A 21,030-nucleotide genomic window follows, 5' to 3' on the forward strand; every position below is an offset into this window, starting at 1 on the left:
GGAATAAATCTATATGGAAGAGAAACTGGACAAAAAAATTGACTGGCGTACTTGATAGTAATCTCAGTAATTATTTGACATAATTTCTGGACTTAATAAATATGACACCTGTAGATGGACGAATTTCTGCTACAGAATCATGGATAACCCTCGTGTTTTGTACTGACAGGAGTTTTACGAGAAAAACTCTATGCAGTGGAATAGTAAAAAGCAAATATTAACTAACCGAATTTCTGTGTTAATAGCTTCACGCATATAGACTCTTAGGCAAGCAAAGCAGTCGCTGTACCTTTGTGGCTTTTTTTAGAACAGAAACCACTGCAAGTGACATATTGTATGTGTGTGAGGTTTCTCATATGAAAACAGGCATAAGCTATATTCGTACAATTCGTATATGCACAACGTCATGTCTAGCTGATTTTCCCTCCTTTTATGATTTCGTCCAATTATCAGATTGCAGTGCGGATGTGAACAATGACTCCGCAAAATATGTCACGTATGTAGGTATTATTTTCAAATCGTTTTAATTCCCAAAGCACCAGGAAAAAAAAATCCCGTAAAATTTTATGCTGCCTATACAATATGGAACTGGTTCAGGTAATCGTGTTCGTTAGAAGTGAGTTGTAATTGGAAACAGATTACAGTTGTCGTAGCATCGTTTGCCACACAATTCAACCTCTTCTTGGCGAGTTCTCCTGTACTGAAACGTTCTTTGACGTGCAATCTCTGCTTTCGTTACGAGATTCTTCTCTAGCGGTGCGTTACTGTAAGTACTAATCAATTTGCTTTGTCTGGAGGTTAATGCTGTGTCTGGAGGTTAATTCTTCCGGAGAGGCATCGCAGCCCAGTTCACGTACTAGCTAGAATGACCTTTCTTGAACATTAGTGTTTGTCTTCGTTCTGCCTTCTAAGGAGGGAGAGCTCGCTACACATTGGGCCATTAGGTAACAAGCAGCACGTAACAGTAGTTCTCAGAGCAACAAACAGCACTATCAATACAGTGCAAAATCAACAGTTACTGCACACAGAATCTGCAGTGGCCTAGAATTATGTTTATAGTGATTTTATGAAACTGTTATCAAACGTAAGTAGTGAGAAATGTTGGTGATACGTCATAGATTGTTTAAGAATTGTCAGATGGGAATCACCGAGGCGCAAATAGGAAAAGTTCTGACAAAGCCAAACTATGTTTCGTCTGACGACATAAAAGTTTTCTCGGTATGGTACCGCATCATAACGTATATAACTATTGCTTCTGAAGGGAAAAAAAAAGAAGAAGGAGAACAGCGTTTCGACCACGGTTGCATCGGCCTTCTTCTGGGTCTACTGGTGCGTTCTTGCTATTGTTACTGTTCACTCAAGTTTTTAAAATTATGACGCAATGGCATACGCAGTGAAAAGTAACAACAAAATATAAGCGACACTGCACAGCTAGAGCGCACCAGTAGATCCAGAGGAAGGCCGCTGCAACCGTGGCCGAAAAGTATATTTTTTTTTTTTTTTTTAGGTTTTGTGCTCTGATCAGCTTGTTACAGTAAATAATATTGGGGGGAGGGGGGCATTAATGAACAGTGGAAACTACAGAGGGAATCCTTCACTCAGCTGAAGTGTGTCTTTTGTTTCATGTTTGTTTCGGTCCTGGACTCGAACCTTAGTTTTTGGGGGAAATGACGACCAATAATGTCGTATGGCGTACTCAGAAAAATCTTTCTATTTAAACAGCTCTAGCACCAGCACACAACCAACGATGATCAACGTCACAAGTCGTCGATTATTAACCAGAGAGGGAAAGAGGCACAGATTTAAACTTACTTGCTCACACTGTAGGAATTAACAGTTATTAACCTGGATGATGACGTATGCCGACGAGACCTCGTACTTGGTGTAACAAAAATCGAGATTCACCCGACCAGGTGACAACTCGTTATTGATCCACTCTGCAACCTCAGTGCTGACGGAAATCGCAATTAACGGTGACGTAGTGTCGAGAACTGAACATTTAGGGATCGTCTGTTGCGGAGTTCCGTATTCAGCAACGTGCACTGCACGGTGACTCCCTAAACACTTGGTGCCTTCATCAGCATTTTACCGATGCAGAATGTTTCTTATCCCGCTCTACAGAGCGAACAACTTCAATTTCTGTGAAGAGACACTGGACGCTGCATGATATTTGTCTCGAATAATACTGTTTTTTCTTCCCCACATGTAGTCATTCCACGACTTTCGCAACAATACGTGTGAACAGTGAATCATCTGTATCGCTTCCGAGATGTTCGTTCCAGTTTCAGAGCTATAACAAGCTGCCCTGTATCGAAGTCTCTTATGTCGGTGAATTTTCCTTTTTGCGGCTCATATTGTTGACATAATGATTCCATATTCGCCTCTATTCCACTTTTCATACCACGTCAGTTGCCCCCAACGCCATGAGATATGGCCATAATGTTTTGGCTCATCTGTGTATGTAATGAAGACTCTGTTATCACTTCTTCCTGTAAATACTACCATCCCTTGAGATCTGGAGAAAGAGTGTTATCAAAGTGCCATTAATTAGAGCATCTGAATTCATGCTATTTTAGACAACTGCTTAATGAGATCACTGAAGCAATAAAAAAAATGCACAGTTTGAACTCAGCTTCTTTGACTTGCTGTAGGCTTTCGATATTGTTTCACAAAGTTCGTTAGTATAAAATTACATGGCTGCTTGAGAAATGTACTGAACAATATTACACCAGTATTTACGTCATTTGTAGACCAATAATTACAGCTACTGCAAGTAAAATGTTTGTAGGTTTGTTTCTACCACCAGGCATGTGTGGCAAGAGCAAGACATTAATGCTTATTTTATTCCTTGGGAATCAAGTCAGTTGTGTAGGTCTGAATGCATGGATGCAAGACGTGTAGTCTATAAAGGCAGGCAGACTCCACTTACTGGTGCAGCTAATACTGTTCATAAAATATCAGGTAGTAAAATGTGTGACGTGCTTGCAGGAGAAGTGTTGGATGCAGACGAAAAACAACAAAACCACTGCTGTGTGTACACATTAAGGTACCACATACAAAAATATCTGCATTTATACCCGTTACATCCTCCATAGATCCAGCTTTGCATCTCGTATCCGGATTTCCTGGGTGATAAAACACAAAGTCCTTTATGTGAGGTAAAAACGTAATTTATGGGATAACCCGCTGATATGCACAAATGATTCCGTACTGAATTTTCACTATGTTGCGATTTCTGTGCAGATTTAACCTTCCAACAGCGTAAAAACTTTTGAAAAGTTAAGACACGAACCTAGAATATTTCCCGTTTTCCGAGCGTTTGTTAGCCATTTGCCCGCTTTAGGCAAAGGTTCCTGGTTGGAGTATGATACGGCACAATCTTTAATCCACCAAAATGTTTTATGTGAATGCTGTACATAAGCTGGACGCTGCGTGAGATCTCTCTCGGACAATGCTGTTCCTACAATGATTGTCGCAACTCCATAATAGAAAGACATGGAGCTGCGGTTGATCAACGTTTAGTGCATTAAGTGGCAGTTAATCTTCAGTATAAATAAATGTAACGCTGTTATGAAACTTCAGGCAGATTAAAACAGCTTGCCGCACCTAGACTCGAACTCGGGACCTTTGCCTTGCCCACGATCTCTGTCTTCAGAAAGTCTCGTACTGATAAGAGTTGAAAGCCAAAACTGGGTTGAATGCATGTTTGTAATTCGTAAGAAGCGTTCATCATCTCCCTCTGAGCTTATAACGTATAAAACGCTGGTGGTCACGGATATGTTAAATGACAAAAACTTTCTTAGCAAAAATCACGGCTTTGTTGATTAACGCCTGCGTTCGATTTTGGATCATATTTCACCATCATATGCACAGCTGTCCAGATATGTGTCACCAAGACCAGAGATACCTTCACACTCTGCCTCATTTACTGTTTTGTTGATGTGTACAGTCCCTTATAGCGCTGCTCGGCCTCAGCGCTTTTGCCTAAACCCAAGAACATAACAGGAAAGTCCATCCACTCTTTCAGAATGAGATTTTCATTCTGCAGCGGAGTGTGCGCTGTTATGAAACTTCATGGCAGATTAAAACTGTGTGCCCGACCGAGATTCGAACTCGGGACCTTTGCCTTTCGCGGGCAAGTGCTCTACCATCTGAGCTACCGAAGCACGACTCACGCCCGGTACTCACAGCTTTACTTACGTTATGCGCACACTCCGCTGCAGAGTGAAAATCTCATTCAAGAAACATCCCCCAGGCTGTGGCTAAGCCATGTCTCCGCTACATCCTTTCTTTCAGGAGTGCTAGTTCTGCAAGTTTCGCAGGAGAGCTTCTGTAAAGTTTGGAAGGTAGGAGACGAGATACTGGCAGAAGTAGAGCTGTGAGTACCGGGCGTGAGTCGTGCTTGGGTAGCTCAGATGGTAGAGCACTTGCCCGCGAAAGGCAAAGGTCCCGAGTTCGAGTCTCGGTCGGGCACACAGTTTTAATCTGCCAGGAAGTTTCATATCAGCGCACACTCCGCTGCAGAGTGAAAATCTCATTCTGGAATCAGTAATCTTTTAGTTTGGGTATCCATGATGGTTGTCGGCAAAGTGAAGCATTGGGTTAGTCCTTCATATGGACGATGGGATAAGGCCAATTTACAATAGTGAACTATACCTACAGAAAATTTATAGATATCTGCGTTCTCTTGCTCCTGATGGACAGGAGTTACTGAATGACTTAGTTCTGGTCTCGATAAAGTATTCATTTTGGCTGAAGTAACAATGTGTCATTCTAAATACCTGGTACTTTCGGCTGGAGAGCGATCAATAATTTCAGTATAAAGAAAGCTTCAGAGAAGTTTTTATTGCCGTGATGGTGAGTAGGCGTAATACATTAGATTAAGCTGCCGTCTTCATATTAGCAAGGTTACGAAAATTTCAAAAGTATCTGCACGGTTGTAGATGTATTGGTTAATTAACGATTTTACGTAATTAATTTTTCTCATATCTACAGAGTACAGGTTACGAAATCCTGCTGTACGGTAAACTGCTCGTTTGCTTTCGTATAATCGTAACGGTCAGTAAATTTGAAACGAAACTAAATTACCTTTAAATAAGCTATTATAGTAAATATAAAAATTCCATTATATGCCTGAGATAACATTACCTCATTGTAAAAAGATAGTGGAACATTAAATGGCACATCAAGAACTGTCATATATGTATGGGTTGACTGCTGCCTACACAATGCCAGATACAAATCAGTTAACAGAGTAATACAGAGGAGTACAACTAGTTGTCAGTTTTTTTTTGTTTTTTGTTGTTTTTTTTTTTTATAAACGTACATGTAACATGTAACATGTGAGAGAGTGCAATGTGAAAAATTTCAAATGGAAAGCAGTACAATGTCAGTCATACAATACGGAAAATACACTAGATAAAAATACATAGTAAACTTTTAAAGACAGAAAAACTATTTCCAGTAAGGCAATTAACATTAACGAAATGTATACAGTTTTGAAATATAGCATACTACTTTTCTGTTGTTAAAATCTTCCATTTGGTATTGTAATAATTTTTTAATTTATATTCCAAGCCTCTAGAATTCAAAAGATTTTTTTAAGAACTTTTAAACACAACTTGTTGTTATTTCATAAATTATTTCATAAATTGAGGATCGAATGACAAAATTAAAGATATATGAAAACTAACCTAAATATCTTTTGTCTCCACAAGAATTTAATATAACCTCTACATTGTTTCCTTAATTTTGGAATTCTTCTTTAAGTAACATGTTATCAATGAAAGTAACTATATTTTGCATTCAGGACAGTACTGATTAAATTCTGAACAATAAGTCGCAATCCAAAAACATCTCAAAAAAATTTTACAATTTCAGATACATATATATAATTCATTGCGTGTTTAATCGATCGTTTAACAGAAAGTACAGTGTTGAGTGAATATGTAATTCTTTGTTTCCATCTCCCGTGCTCGAGAATAAAATCAGATCACAATTCTCATAGGAATATATTTCTCATTATTACGGCTTTCCACAACAGCGCAAAAGAAATGTTTCTGTTACTTACAACATACAATGAATTGATCAGCTGTATCGCTTCATACATATATATAATCGATTGTCTGGGAAATTAAAGATTTGGATCCACTCTTAATTACAGGAATTTTACCTAACCCTAACACATATCAGCACCCTACACTCATGGACAGGAAGTGTCACATGCTACAATCAAACCATGCGTCTCAACACTTACCATAACTGTATTAGCTCCTTAAACACTAAATTCCCATGTATTTGCTACGCAAACAGGGAACTTCTGCGTAAGCATACAGGACCCGGGAGCAGGCGAAGCGCACTTTGCTCACGGCTGCAAACCTCACACCTTGCCCCTGAGAACACCCCTCGTGAATCACAGGTCCCTCCACCCCCGCCCCCCCAATTCCTTCCATTCGCCACTCCCAGCCGCAGGAGCGCCGCATCCTGCTGACTCCTTCACAGCCATAGATTCTTACTAGCGGAAACCATTACTGCAAGCTATAATTTCCTCCCGTGAAAGAAACCAGATCCTGATAAATGACGTGCAGATATTGAAAGGGAGAGAAACCTATTAATTCAGACCTCCGAATGTGTATATATCTTCATAAAGGGAGGAGGTTGTGAGCTGCATTATCGCCGCATATGCGCCTCCATTTAACGATTTAATGGGGACGATGCAAACCGAATGAGCTGTTCTATTTCTAACAGCACCGGCGGGTGATTTACTGTGTCGCCATTGGAAATAAGAGAAAATCTAATTTGGCTCTTAACGTTCGCATGAAATATACGACCCTTGAGGTGCTCTGAGCTTTTTAACGCTTCGAAAGCTAAAGAGCGAGTGTGAGCTAAAATGTTTCCAAGTGGAAAATTTGTCAATGTTCAGTGTATGAAATGTAATGGAATCCAAGTTACACAATGCGTATTCTTAAAGAGATACATTGGTATTAGTTATTCCTACACCACTACAATCTCCAGATCTCCATCTTGCTCAAAATTTAAGTAAAGTAACTGAAGAGTTAGGCGTTCAAATATTAAATCGTGTACTGTTTGAATGTTTTCCTAGATTGTGCTTTTTATATACTGTATTACTTTTTTCAGTATAGAGCGTCCTGACTTTTTATCAGTGCGCTTAACCCAAAACACCCATCTGCAAGCCAACAACTAAAGCTTAAGGTTTTTTTTGTTTTCTTCCATACCATCATCCGCTTTCAAACACTTTAATTTTCCACGTGTACATTCTAAGACATTTTATGATCAAATCGTGACATGTGAAGGGCATTAACAGACTTTTTGCTTAGGAATGGTGCTTTAACCCCGGCATTGTTCACCTTACGTCCTCCTTGTTTCGTCTTTTACTGAAGCACAAAACCTTCACTTGCTCTACTTTCCGGCCCCAGTTTTTGTTAAGTTTGCTGATAATCTCACTTCTGCAGCTCGTCAGTACTTTCGTCTTTCTTTGGCTCATTATCAGTTCACATTCTAGGTTCCTTAGGCATTTCATTCCATTCAATGCAACTGCAATTCTTCCTTACTTCGCAGAGAACAGGAACGCCGTTAGCGAACCGTACGCGTACCACTTATCCTACTTTACATCTCAAGAATACCACAGTCAACAATTCCTTCCAGGTCTAGAAAATAATGTTATTATCAATAAACCTAATATCTCTCTGAAAGGAAGCTCTGCTGTAGTTTTACACCTCAGAGGACCAAATGGTGACTTATAAAGAAACCGAAGCTGAAACAGAAATTGCATTGTGTAGCCGATATTGGAATCTTTTTAAGTAGAATATTTGCTGCTGTGACTGAATATGGCGATTGAAATCTGCGTGACGGTAACGGTCAGTGTGCTACCAGTCACACCCTACAGATCGACTCAAAGCCTGAAATTGTTACCAATTCCTTCCTTTGCTCTCCAGCATTATCTTGCTTGCAGACGCTGGGAGCGAAATATAAAAAATGGTTCAAATGGCTCTGAGAACTATGGGACTTAAAATCTGTGGTCATCAGTCCCCTAGAACTTAGAAGTACTTAAACGTAACTAACCTAAGGACATCACACACATCCATGCCTGAGGCAGGATTTGAACCTGCGACAGTAGCGGTCACGCGGTTCCAAACTGAAGCGTCTAGAACCGCACGGCCACACCGGCCGGCAGCGAAATATAGCAGCGAAACAGGTGAAGACTGACGTTATAAGTCGACCGGCAAGTACACTCATCAAAGGAAAAGTAAATTTGCAACCATGGCAACAACTTGTGGAATTAAATCCTGGTTTAAGGAACAGATATAAAAATCATTATCTTCGACACTAAATTTTATTAGTTCCTGTTGCTGTATGTTGTACTCTTGTGCAGATTTAACTTCTTGTCTGAGGAATGTTAGAGTAACTGCAGTAGTTCTAAATTCTAGTACTATTAAGAGCTTATTTTTTTCGTGATAAATATTGGTAAATATATCTTCCAACTGCGCAAAAGGCGTTGCCAAATAACGGTTGTTAATAATGAAGTCAAGAAAAACGTCTTTGTTTTGGTCCCCCTCTATTACCAGTACCCAATCATGCATTTGTGGCGTGTTGTTGGGGAGCAGCTTCAGACTGTGATCGCGGAAATTCAGCGACTTACATTTATGGAAGAAGGGAGTAGACTATGGGGTGACTTGTAATACTGCCGAAGGAAGATAACTATAGATCAAAGTAAAATTCTTCCGGATATGTTGATCTTTTATTACTTTCTCAGGAGCCCTACAGCGCATGCCATTGCGATGCTACTACGGAAAAATCTTCATATAATGAGACGCAAACGAGCTACATATCACACCTTACTTTATTTCTGCGTCTCTCTTCATTACCTTGAACGTCTGTAATATACGATATTGTCTTTTATGTTAATATATTCTAAAGGCTTCAATCGCTGATGTGTTATTAGCTAACATTCGATTATAAAAAATCGTACCAAGAACAATGCGTGTTTTTTCGAATATTCAATGAGCCTTTTCCTAGAAACGGCATACTTCCATAACACTCATGCTAAAATTAGAAAATTCCATAACCAAGAATATGATGTTTCCCGTCATTTTCTTACAACAAATCGTACCCCATAAACTACAGTATTTTGAGAGATCCTCGGTTTATTCATAGGACATGATTTATAATATGTTGTTGTTGTTGTTGTTGTTGTGGTCTTCAGTCCTGAGACTGGTTTGATGGCAGCTCTCCATGCTGCTCTATCCTGAGCAAGCTTCCTCATCTCCCAATAACTACTGCAACCTACATCCTTCTGAATCTGCTTAGTGTATTCATCTCTTGGTCTCCCTCAGAACATGTCCTACCAACCGATCCCCTCTTTTAGTCAAGATGTGCCACAAACTCCTCCTCTCCCCTAGTCTATGCAACATCTCGTCATTAGTTATGTGATCTACCCATCTAATCTTCAGCATTCTTCTGTAGCACCACATTTCGTATTCTCTTCTTGTCCAAACTATTTATCGTCCATGTTTCACTTCCATACATGGCTACACTCCATACAAATAATATCAGAAACGACTTCCTGACACTTTAATCTACACTCGATGTTGACAAATTTCTCTTCTTCTGAATCGGTTTCCTTGCCATTGCCGGTCTACATTTTATATCTCCTCTACTTCGACCATCATCAGTTATTTTTCTCCCCAAATAGCAAAACTCCTTTACTACTATAAGAGTCTCATTTCCTATATACTCCTTCCACCTTTCTGTTTTCGCTTCTTTGCTTAGAACTGGGTTTCCATCTGAGCTGTTGATATTCACACAAGTGGTTCTCTTTTTTTCCAAAGGTCTTATAATTTTCCTATAGGCAGTATCAGTATCATAGCCCTAGTGAGATATGCCTTACATCCTTACGTTTGTCTTCTAGCCATCGCTGCTTAGCCATTTTGCAGTTCCTGTCGATCTCATTTTTGAGACGTTTGTATTTCTTTTTGCCTGCTTTACTTATTGCATTTTTATATTTTCTCCTTTCATTAATTAAATTCAATATTTCTTCTGTTACCCAAGGATTTCTACTAGCCCTCGTCTTTTTACCTACTTGATCCTCTGCTGCCTTCACTACTTCATCCCTCAAAGCTACCCATTCTTCTTCTACCTTATTTCTTTCCCCCATTCCTGTCAATTGTTCCCTTATGCCCTCCATGAAACTCTGTACAACCTCTGGTTTAGTCAGTTCATCCAGGTCTCATCTCCTTAAATTCCCTCCTTTTTGCAGTTTCTTCAGTTTTATAATATAGAACCCACCAAATATGGGCTTCAACTAGGAGCCAATATGGCGTCTGCGGACTGTCTACTGAAAAGAGGTGGTTTGCATTTGACCTAGGTGGTACACTTCTGTCTCTTTGGCCTATGTTCAAACGCACGTTGAGAATATCTGTCGTGCTTGATATTGCTCAACACGTTCGGCAAGACGCCCCCACGTGCTTTTACCATCTAATGACGTCAGAAACTCTGCACGCTCAACGTTGACATTCGAATGCACAGTCTGCTTTGCACAGGGTGAGTGACATTCGGAGCCGATACTCCAACCGATAGCAGACTGTCGTCCATGCATAAAAGAGAAACTCTTTAGAACGAGAGACCGGGCGGGTTCTGGCGCGGTTTCCACGTTTATCTCACCCAGACTGTCCCGGCGGCTGTCAAGGAGAAATGGAGAGCGGTTGGGTCCAGGCCGTGAAATACATAGAAGTGAAGATATTAAGAGTTGAGCTTTAAGCGGAGTGAGAAACTTCGGCGGGCGGCAAGAAAAACTCCTTTCACCGCACCCCATATATATTCGGCGAGTTCTGTGAACCGCAAAATGTCATCTACACACCTACAGCGCTTTGTCAATATTCAGAAATATAGATAGCCCGTTCGTGTCCGCCGTCCTTCGCGCCCTCACTTTTTTGCCCGTTTTGTCTCTTCCGCTCCCTTTCTGCCTTTGTGGGGCTGCCAGGCTTCCGACTTCGTCGCGTCTGCACCCGTCCCCCCACTCCTCGCCATACCGCCCCTCCCCCTCCCCCTCCAAAGTTTCGGGTCAGCACTCACATAGCACTAGCGACCTGCCTCGCGTCTGTTTTGACAACGTAATTAGTTCCCTAATAGACATTTGCGCAGTGTAATAACCATTTAAAAATGCTTTTACAATTCTGCATGAAAAATACGTTAACATGATACGTTTCGAAATAAATGATCTATAACTGCGTACCAGTATTTGAAAATATTAGAAATGTGTATAACGTGTACAATTCGTCTCATACAGAGATCATGAACTTATTCTATAATATGGTTAACAACATCTTTCTTTCCACGCTTCATTGTCAACAAGTTCTACATAACAGACACTTTTCATTCGATGGTAATCACATACAAATTTTCGAAGCATATCAGTGACTTTTGATGGAAACCACGGTGGCTGTTCTTGGAAAAACCCAGACAGAGAAATGAAGTGAAGACTTATTATTAAGTTTCGATCACTGTGTTTCCAACAACCGTTTTACTTCGCCAATCGCCATCAAGAGTTCAGTACGTTGTCGAAAGACTTTCATTGTTACGTCTAAACGCCAGAAGCCAGTATCTGTGACAGCTAATAGTGAGTTCTTAACTGAAATTTGAGAATTTCTGGTGGGAAACACAAAGAATTTCACTCAAGTCTATGCTGGATTTGTAATTCACTAATTAAAATTTCCCTCAGAATTGCACGTAATCATTCTATTACTGACTCGTTTGGAACATTTTTGGTCAATCTCAAACATTGCCTATATTTGAATGTAAAGTGTATTAAGAAAGTGTGTAACACTATGTTTCGTTAACATAAATAATTTTCAAACATTTTGTGTGCACAGATTGCAGCAGTACAATATTGAATGGCGTAACTGCATTTGTAATATTTCATTAAACGTAAGAGACTTGAATTTTACGTCAGACCAGTGTGATAAATTATATGTCACTGTATCATAGTTCTCTCGATTCATCCTACATTTGATAGCCTTACTTACTTGCTTATATGTCAATATTTGCCAGGGGCCTTCAGTTGTTTATTGTATGTTCATACTCTCAGTCTCTCCGGGTCACATTGTCAAAACTAAGTACAAAGATATTGTATTGATAAACATCCCGTGATGTTAAGATTAAATACATAGATTCTGTTTTGACGTAGGTTTCGGATTTTTTAAAATTTATTTTACAAATTAAAGATAGATATGGCCATCAGCTTACGCTTTACTGCATCATAAATCTTTTTTAAAACGAGCAAAATAATTAATGTTCTTAAATTCGGACAGTTTGGTCATCAATTTGTCTGGTTTCTTTCTCATCCGTTTACATACAACTATTTTCAATTCTTAAAATAGGTCTCATTTTGTTCCCTTAGGTGTCATGCGTAAAATTTTCATTGTTCTTTCAGTACTACCTGTTGTGCAACTTGTACTTTGCAAACGATGATGGCCCCTTCCGCCGGAGGTTAGAGTCCTCCCTCAGGCGTGGATGTGTGTGCTGTTTTTTGCATAAATTAGTTTAAATTAGTTTAAGTAGTGTGTAGGTCTACGAACCGATGACCTCAGCAATTTGGTCCCTTAGGAATTTACACACATCTGAACTAACGATGATCCCTGGCAATCTTGTTGCTTGGGACGGTATCGTCCTTGTATCTAGTTACTGAATTCTGAACAGTGTTGCCTACATAGAAACGATGACAAATTCCACATTGTAATGTACACATCCCAGATGCATAAAGATTTTCTTCATTTTTTACAATTATGGATTTTATTTTAAACGTCAGTTGACCTACTGTTCGAAGTGTTAGTTTGTACTGCTTAGGAAAAGCGTGCTCTATCTTTTCTGTGGTGTGGGCATAACACCCTAATGACATAAAGTCTTATTTATTTACATGGATTTTTCTTTCGTGGTTGTATTTTTTCACAATACGTGCAACAAAATTTCTATTGAAAACGTTGACTGCTGCTACTTATACGAGAAAGAATAGCTCTAGTTGTATTTCTGTTTCATCTAAAGGTAGGTTACATAGGCGAGCTTCCACAGCACACAAATACGTTTTTTTAGGCTGTGGTGGGTGCTAGGAAACGTCCTGAAATCTGGTATCGCAGTACAGAGCGGATCAGGATGTGGAAAGGGGGCAAGATCAGTTACTGTTAGTTACACAGGAACACGCAACTTTATTCCTCGAAAACCAATGCACAGTTTTCTCTTTAAAAGAGCAAGGATCAACTTACGTCTGAGGGACAAAGGACTTCTCAAAAATAAGTTTAAGTACTTCCTTTTAAAACACAAGGATTTAGAGAAACGGCTGGAGGCTTTACTTAAGTAAAACTAAAATACCTTCTCAGCTAAACACGGAAATAATATTCTTTAAAGGCAAGCATTTACAAATTTCGGCTAAAAAGCCATATTAAAGAAAATTCAAATTAATTCCTCAGCTGAAAGCCCAATAACATTTCAACATAAGAAAAGTAACCTTTAAAGATAAGCATTTACACAGTACAACAGAAAACCAACTGAAGAAAGCTTGAAATATCTTGACGGCTAAAGGCCCAAACAACTATCTAAAAAAATTAAAGACAAACCTTAAGATAAGCATTTACACAGTACGGCTGAATGCCATTTTAAGAATTCAAGATAATTAAAGAGGAAACCATACAGACAGGGATTTACATATTCCGGTTGAACGCCACAGATTTTAAAACAAACACGGCTAATGGCCAAAATACAGAGCAAACAAGAATTTCAAATAAAACACGGCCTAATCATAAAATACTTCACATGAGATTCGGTTAAAGGCTGTATGCTAAACATAGAACAGACGAAATTAATACGCGGCTGAAGGCCTGGCACAGTTCCTGCGACCAAAGAAAATGACAATCACAAACACCAAACAGTGGTTCTCAGAAGTGCCCCAAGGGTCAGCCTAGGGAGGAAACTCTAGCAACTGTTTAGGTGAGACAGGCAGCCAAGCGTAACAATAAATAATATGGTGAAACACGACCTACGTACGGCTGAAGGCCCAACCAACAACCTAACCAATTCCCTCTGTCGCAACATATCAACTGCCTGCTCCAGTATAAAGACAGCATTCATCAGCTCATTGGAAATAACAGAAACTATACACAGTCCCACGTAAACATACTTGCACAAGAACTCGAACAATTGTAAAAGGTATCACTTTGGAACAACAATGACGAATCAGTTCGACACACAGAGAGTTTCCACAAGCGGTCGGCGACCAAATACACGTCGTTCGATGAGACGACCTACAGAACAATCCAACCGAGGTCGTTCCCACTCAAGCTACGTGTGTCGGCAACTGTCGTGCGAGTGTTGGCCGTCCGAAGCTGACCGCAGCTCCAACCGGACTAAACTCCATGTCCGTTCGGAACTCGGAGATACGGCGCCCCGGGCACTCCGTCTCGGATCCAACCATGTAGAGGTATGAAACTTCCTGGCAGATTAAAACTGTGTGCCCGACCGAGACTCGAACTCGGGACCTTTGCCTTTCGCGGGCAAGTGCTCTACCAACTGAGCTACCGAAGCACGACTCACGCCCGGTACTCACAGCTTTACTTCTGCCAGTACCTCGTCTCCTACCTTCCAAACTTTACAGAAGCTCTCCTGCGAACCTTGCAGAACTAGCACTCCTGAAAGAAAGGATATTGCGGAGACATGGCTTAGCCACAGCCTGGGGGATGTTTCCAGAATGAGATTTTCACTCTGCAGCGGAGTGTGCGCTGATATGAAAAGCTGTGAGTACCGGGCGTGAGTCGTGCTTCGGTAGCTCAGTTGGTAGAGCACTTGCCCGCGAAAGGCAAAGGTCCCGAGTTCGAGTCTCGGTCGGGCACACAGTTTTAATCTGCCAGGAAGTTTCATATCAGCGCACACTCCGCTGCAGAGTGAAAATCTCATTCTGGAATCATGTAGAGGTAATTCAAGCCAATTGGCAACGACATCCCTGCACAAGGAAGGAACTGATCCACGTCCGGCAAGATGACCAACTAACGAAGCCCAGAAACGGTAAAAAGACCAAATACACGTCGCCCAACCAGCGGTCGTCCCCCTCCAATCTCCGTCCGTCGGACAGATCATGTGTGACGTCAGCGGTCGGCGAGCACTGGCTGCCCGCACCTCACTGCCACTCCGTCCCCGACTTCCCTGCTGCTGCGTCTGTTCTGAACTCTCGACAGACGACGAGCCGGAAATACTAGCGGTGGCTCCAGAGATGGTACGACAGTGCACTTATCAATAATCGCAGTGGCTGCCACTCATGGACAAGCAAACCGGCAACCTGTTGACGCCAGTAAGTCGAATTAAAAGGAAAAAGCGAGGCGACAGAACCACACAAACAAGATGACGATCAATAAACGGCACGACCGCGAGCCGCGCACGGCTCAAGTCCCCTATTATTGCATCTGAGTGTTTTCATTTAAGGGGCTCCGGAACGCCCTATACTTGCAATGTTAAAATAACGCTTATAAATTGCATATTTCCTCACAAAGTATTTGAGGTAGGAAGTTGAACTTTTTACAGATTATTTATTGGAATATGGGCTACAACATAACATAGGGATTTTACAAAATTTTAGTTCAGTTATTAAAGATGATTTTTTTTCAATTGTAATGAAAATTCACAACATTTCTTTGCAATTTCTTATTTATATATTCAAAAATATACAGTTTTTTTGGAAAAAGGCAGTGTTAAATTATGCAGAATGTACTGTGTAACATTTACTGAAAGTTTGAAACAAATATGTTTGGAAGATCCTTAGAAAACATGTAATTAGTATGAGAAAATAAAAGTTTTGGGAATCGAGCGACAAAGATTGGATTAACTTTTTAGTGCATTCCAGGTCCATAGGATGGATTATCTTCATCCTCTGCAAACTCCTCCTCCAGCTTCCTCTTGTTCCTCCTCCTGTTTACTCTTGCTTGATTTCTAGACTCTTTACAGCCCTGTCTGCAGCCCGAAGGCCTTCCTTGTCTAAAGCAAGCATCGCTCGTACCATGTTCGAACCTATCTTCATTCCCATATTTCTAAATACCTTGCACCTTACAATGTTGCCATCGTTGAAAGTCGCAACAGCATCATACACACCAAAGTGAAGTGTTTCTATTCCAACAAATACAGTCTTGGGGATTCTCGACCATATAACACTATTTACACTTTCATTGGGGTTTTGAGTTTTTCCGTGAATACACTTTTTCAACAGTTCAGGTGCTGCTAACTCTCTGAAAATAGGTTTTATCACCTCCATTATGTACCTGATGAACACGGACGTTAATAATAACACCATTTGACAGCAGTTTAACAGCGCCACAGTGGGTCACGCCCATGTAGAACACATTTCAAAAAAAATTTAAAAATAGTTGTAGTCTTCGGAATTGAATAAATTATACATCTATTAAAAGGTAAAAGTCTGCAGATTCAGAAAACACAAAAAAGGAAAATTTGAATTTTTCATGATTTTGAGCCTTTCCGGAGCCCCTTAAGATATATGGAGAATTTCAGCTAATTTTCTGCCCATGTTACTGCTAACCCTAAGAAATTAACTTTTCCTTCGGACTTCTTTCCTGAAATGTATTAAGTACTGTGATACTGCTGATTAAAAGTCCTACAGAGAGTGTGCATACCCTGCTGCCCTACCTGTAGTATAATAAATGTGTCGTCTACACAATGCTTGTGAAACTATATCACACCTCTCCCTGTACTGGTTCATCTTTCGAGCACAGGCCGCTCACCTTCCAAAACATTTTTTTTTTCTTTATTGTGATTTTAAAACCCGTAGAACAGGTAGGCTGGCAGCAGCACAATACGCTGCTCTTCAGCCAAAGATAGTACAATGATAAAAACAGAGAAGATACATGACTTCGAACAAAACGGCGGGAAAAAACAGTAGACACATGAACATAAAAAAAACATGAAGCCGTTCACACTCCATGACAATCCACACTACAAACTGTTGACACGAAGCACAAACACTGAAGATGACGATGGCACAGGTGAACGACGGAGTGTGACGGTGAACACTGAACACTAAACACGACGGCTCACACGAGACACTGATGGCGATGATCTCCGGCGCACGAATGTCCACTTAGCGTGTGCGAGTCCGGGGACCTGCCAAGAGGGGAATAAGGGTGAGGTGGGGGAGAGGGGAGAACAACGATGCCAATGGCTGAGGAAATGGGGGGAGGAGGAGAGGGACAGGGGAGGGGAAGCCCGGGGGAGGAGTGGGGAGAAAAGTAGGAGGGTGGGAAGAGGGAGAGAAGGGAGGGAGGGTGTCCAGAGGAGCAAACACAGGAGGAGGGTGGGAGGATCAAAGTTTGTAGGAGGGGTAGATGGAGGGGAGGAGGGCGTCATCAGGGGGAGGGAGCTGGCGGAAGCCACCTTGGGAGAGGGTAAGGAGGGTGGAGAGATGGAGACCGGGTGGGACGTGGGAATACAGGCGCGGCAGCGGGCGGGGGTCGGAAAGGATGGGGGAGGCTAGCAGGTGAGGAGGATCAAGTTTGCGGGAGGTGTACAGGATCCGTATCCTTTCAAGGAAAAGGAGGAGGTGGGAGAAGGGGATGAGATCGGACAGGATCCGCGTGGGGGAGGGGAGACGGATGCGACAGGCGAGGCGGAGAACATGGCGTTCAAGGATTTGGAGGGATTTATAAAAGGTACGGGGGGCGGAAATCCAAGCCGGATGGGCGTAACAAAGGATAGGGCGGATGAGGGATTTATAGGTGTGGAGGATGGTGGAGGGGTCCAGACCCCACGTACGGCAGGAATGGAGCTTGAGGAGACGGAGTCGGGAACGTGCCTTGGCTTGGATTGTCCGGAGATGGGGAGTCCAGGAGAGGCGACAGTCGAGGGTGACGCCTTCCAAAACAACTATGCAGGAACTTGATACTGGACGGCCGATGTGAGTCGTAGCGAGAACAAAGGCCGCAATGAGACGTGCGGGAAGCGTCGGTGCTAAGACGTGAGGATCCATGTTACGCATCTTGTGCTTCAGTGCTGGGCGTGTCTTCGAGGAGGACATGAGGAAGGCATCTCAGCGGATCGGCCTGTGTACACTCAAAGTGACCAAGAGAGAGGAAGCAGTTTGCTACACAGCCCAAGCCTCAGATAACAGTTTTTGCTGTTCTTAGTATCCTTGCTGTTGCAGTAGAAGGCTCTTTGTTGTTCATTACCCTGTGATTTAACTTAGCTACGTTTACTACCTCACGTTTCGTGCTTCAGCTCTGCCTCCTGATTTATGATTCCATGGTTGCCGCACATGACATGTGTACACGTTTGAATGTAACAGCGCGCAGCACTTATAGCAGTTTTCTGGTGGATCGCTCTGGTGTCGCATTGGCCTTAATACATTATTGTGGCGAAATTTGGAAGGCTTTATTCCTTTCCTGTTTACTCACATCTTATTATTATTATTGAAGAATTGTGTAATTGACTCTCTGCTGCTGTTAACACACGTCTTAAATTGTAAGCCTCGCAGTGTTGTATACTAATTCACGTGAACCATTATTACTGACTACAAGCCGTGAGGAGTGGTTCCGAGGTTTGAGGCACCATATCACGGACTGTGCGGCCCCTCCCGCTGCAGGTTCGAGTCCTTCCTCGGGCATGGGTGTGTGTGTTGTTCTTAGCATAAGTTCAAGTTGGTTTGAGTAGTGTGTAAGTGGAGGGATCGGTGGATGAGCTCAGCAGTTTGCTCCCTTAGGAATTCACACCTACGCTGACTACCAACCAAAGCTTTCTGGACCAACCCAGAGGAATTCCTCTAGTCAACATTTGGCTACTATTTACAGGGTGTTTCAAAAACGACCGGTATATTTGAAACGGCAATAAAAACTAAACGAGCAGCGATAGAAATACACCGTTTGTTGCAATATGCTTGGGACAACAGTACATTTTCAGGCGGACAAACTTTCGAAATTACAGTAGTTACAATTTTCAACAACAGATGGCGCTGCAAGTGATGTGAAAGATATAGAAGACAACGCAGTCTGTGGGTGCGCCATTCTGTACGTCGTCTTTCTGCTGTAAGCGTGTGCTGTTCACAACGTGCAAGTGTGCTGTAGACAACATGGTTTATTCCTTAGAACACAGGATTTTTCTGGTGTTGGAATTCCACCGCCTAGAACACAGTGTTGTTGCAACAAGACGAAGTTTTCAACGGAGGTTTAATGTAACCAAAGGACCGAAAAGCGATACAATAAAGGATCTGTTTGAAAAATTTCAACGGACTGGGAACGTGACGGATGAACGTGCTGGAAAGGTACGGCGACCATGTACGGCAACCACAGAGGGCAACGCGCAGCTAGTGCAGCAGGTGATCCAATAGCGGCCTCGGGTTTCCGTTGGCCGTGTTGCAGCTGCGATCCAAATGACGCCAACGTCCACGTATCGTCTCGTGCGCCAGAGTTTACACCTCTATCCACACAAAATTCAAACGCGGCAACCCCTCAGCGCCGCTACCATTGCTGCACGAGAGACATTCGCTAACGATATAGTGCAGAAGATTGATGACGGCGATATGCATGTGGGCAGCATTTGGTTTACTGACGAAGCTTATTTTTACCTGGACGGCTTTGTCAATAAACAGAACTGGCGCATATGGGGAACCGAAAAGCCCCATGTTGCAGTCCCATCGTCCCTGCATCCTCATAAAGTACTGGTCTGGGCCGCCATTTCTTCCAAAGGAATCATTGGCCCATTTTTCAAATCCGAAACGATTACTGCATCACGCTATCTGGACATTCTTCGTGAATTTGTGGCGGTACATACTGCCTTAGACGACACTGCGAACACCTCGTGGTTTATGCAAGATGGTGCCCGGCCACATCGCACGGCCGACGTCTTTAATGTCCTGAATGAATATTTCGATGATCGTGTGATTGCTTTGGGCTATCCTTCTTTCTGTGGGGACACTTGAAAGACCAGGTGAACCGCCAGAATCCAGAAACAATTGAACAGCTGAAGCAGTACATCTCATCTGCATGTGAAGCCATTCCGCCAGACACGTTGTCAAAGGTTTCGGGTAATTTCATTCAGAGACTACGCCATATTATTGCTACGCACGGTGGATATGTGGAAAATATCGTACTATAGAGTTTACCTGACCGCAGCGCCATCTGTTGTTGAAAATTGTAACTACTGTAATTTCGAAAGTTTGTCTGCCTGAAAATGTACTGTTGTCCCAAGCATATTGCAACAGACGGTGTATTTCTATCGCTGCTCGTTTAGTTTTTATTGCCGTTTCAAATATACCGGTCATTTTTGAAACACCCTGTACCTATGTGAGGTGAGTTTTGTAACACGTGCTGACACTGGGATTTGTTTCAGTTCCACGCAAAGGGCACAATAATATTTAAATTTGGTTACCTGTTGGCTTTTCAAAGTATTCCGGTCTACAGGGACGAAGCTGCGAGGGTCTATCGCAATTACCCTGTCAGTTTCCCGATATCATAGCCGTCTGACGTAGCAGTAGGAGTAATTATGACAGGTATCTGCACAGTCAAATGCGTCTTCTACGTGAGTTCTAGAAGGCGAGTGGCAGGAATGCTAAATTCGATCCAGTGACGGCGGTCACTGTGGATTAATTGTCTTTATGTTGTGTTGTAAACAGGTCTTTGTAAAATTCAATTACCCAGAGCAGATTTAAGTTGCGCTCTGGAGATGTTTGGTAGTCTAATTTACAACCTCAGTATTAATGTTAGTAATTCCCAGTTCTTAATGTCAGTAAGTTTTTCTTTGGACTCCCTAGTGAACTTATCGAATTTCAGATATTGATATGCCAGGTGGCTATAATTAACCTTTCCCTATTTAACACGCTATAACACGGAAACTAATTGCCGTACGAGTAGCAAACTTGGTAGCATTAACTTTCCAGAGTATGAGGTGGATGATTGCCATGCGTCACAGCGGCGTCGTCGAGTTCCAGCTAAGGCCTCCAAGTGCAGTGATCAGTCTTCGTGACTCACAGTCTCACAC

Source organism: Schistocerca cancellata, chromosome 1 (assembly GCF_023864275.1).
Source record: "Schistocerca cancellata isolate TAMUIC-IGC-003103 chromosome 1, iqSchCanc2.1, whole genome shotgun sequence".
NCBI lineage: Eukaryota > Metazoa > Arthropoda > Insecta > Orthoptera > Acrididae > Schistocerca > Schistocerca cancellata.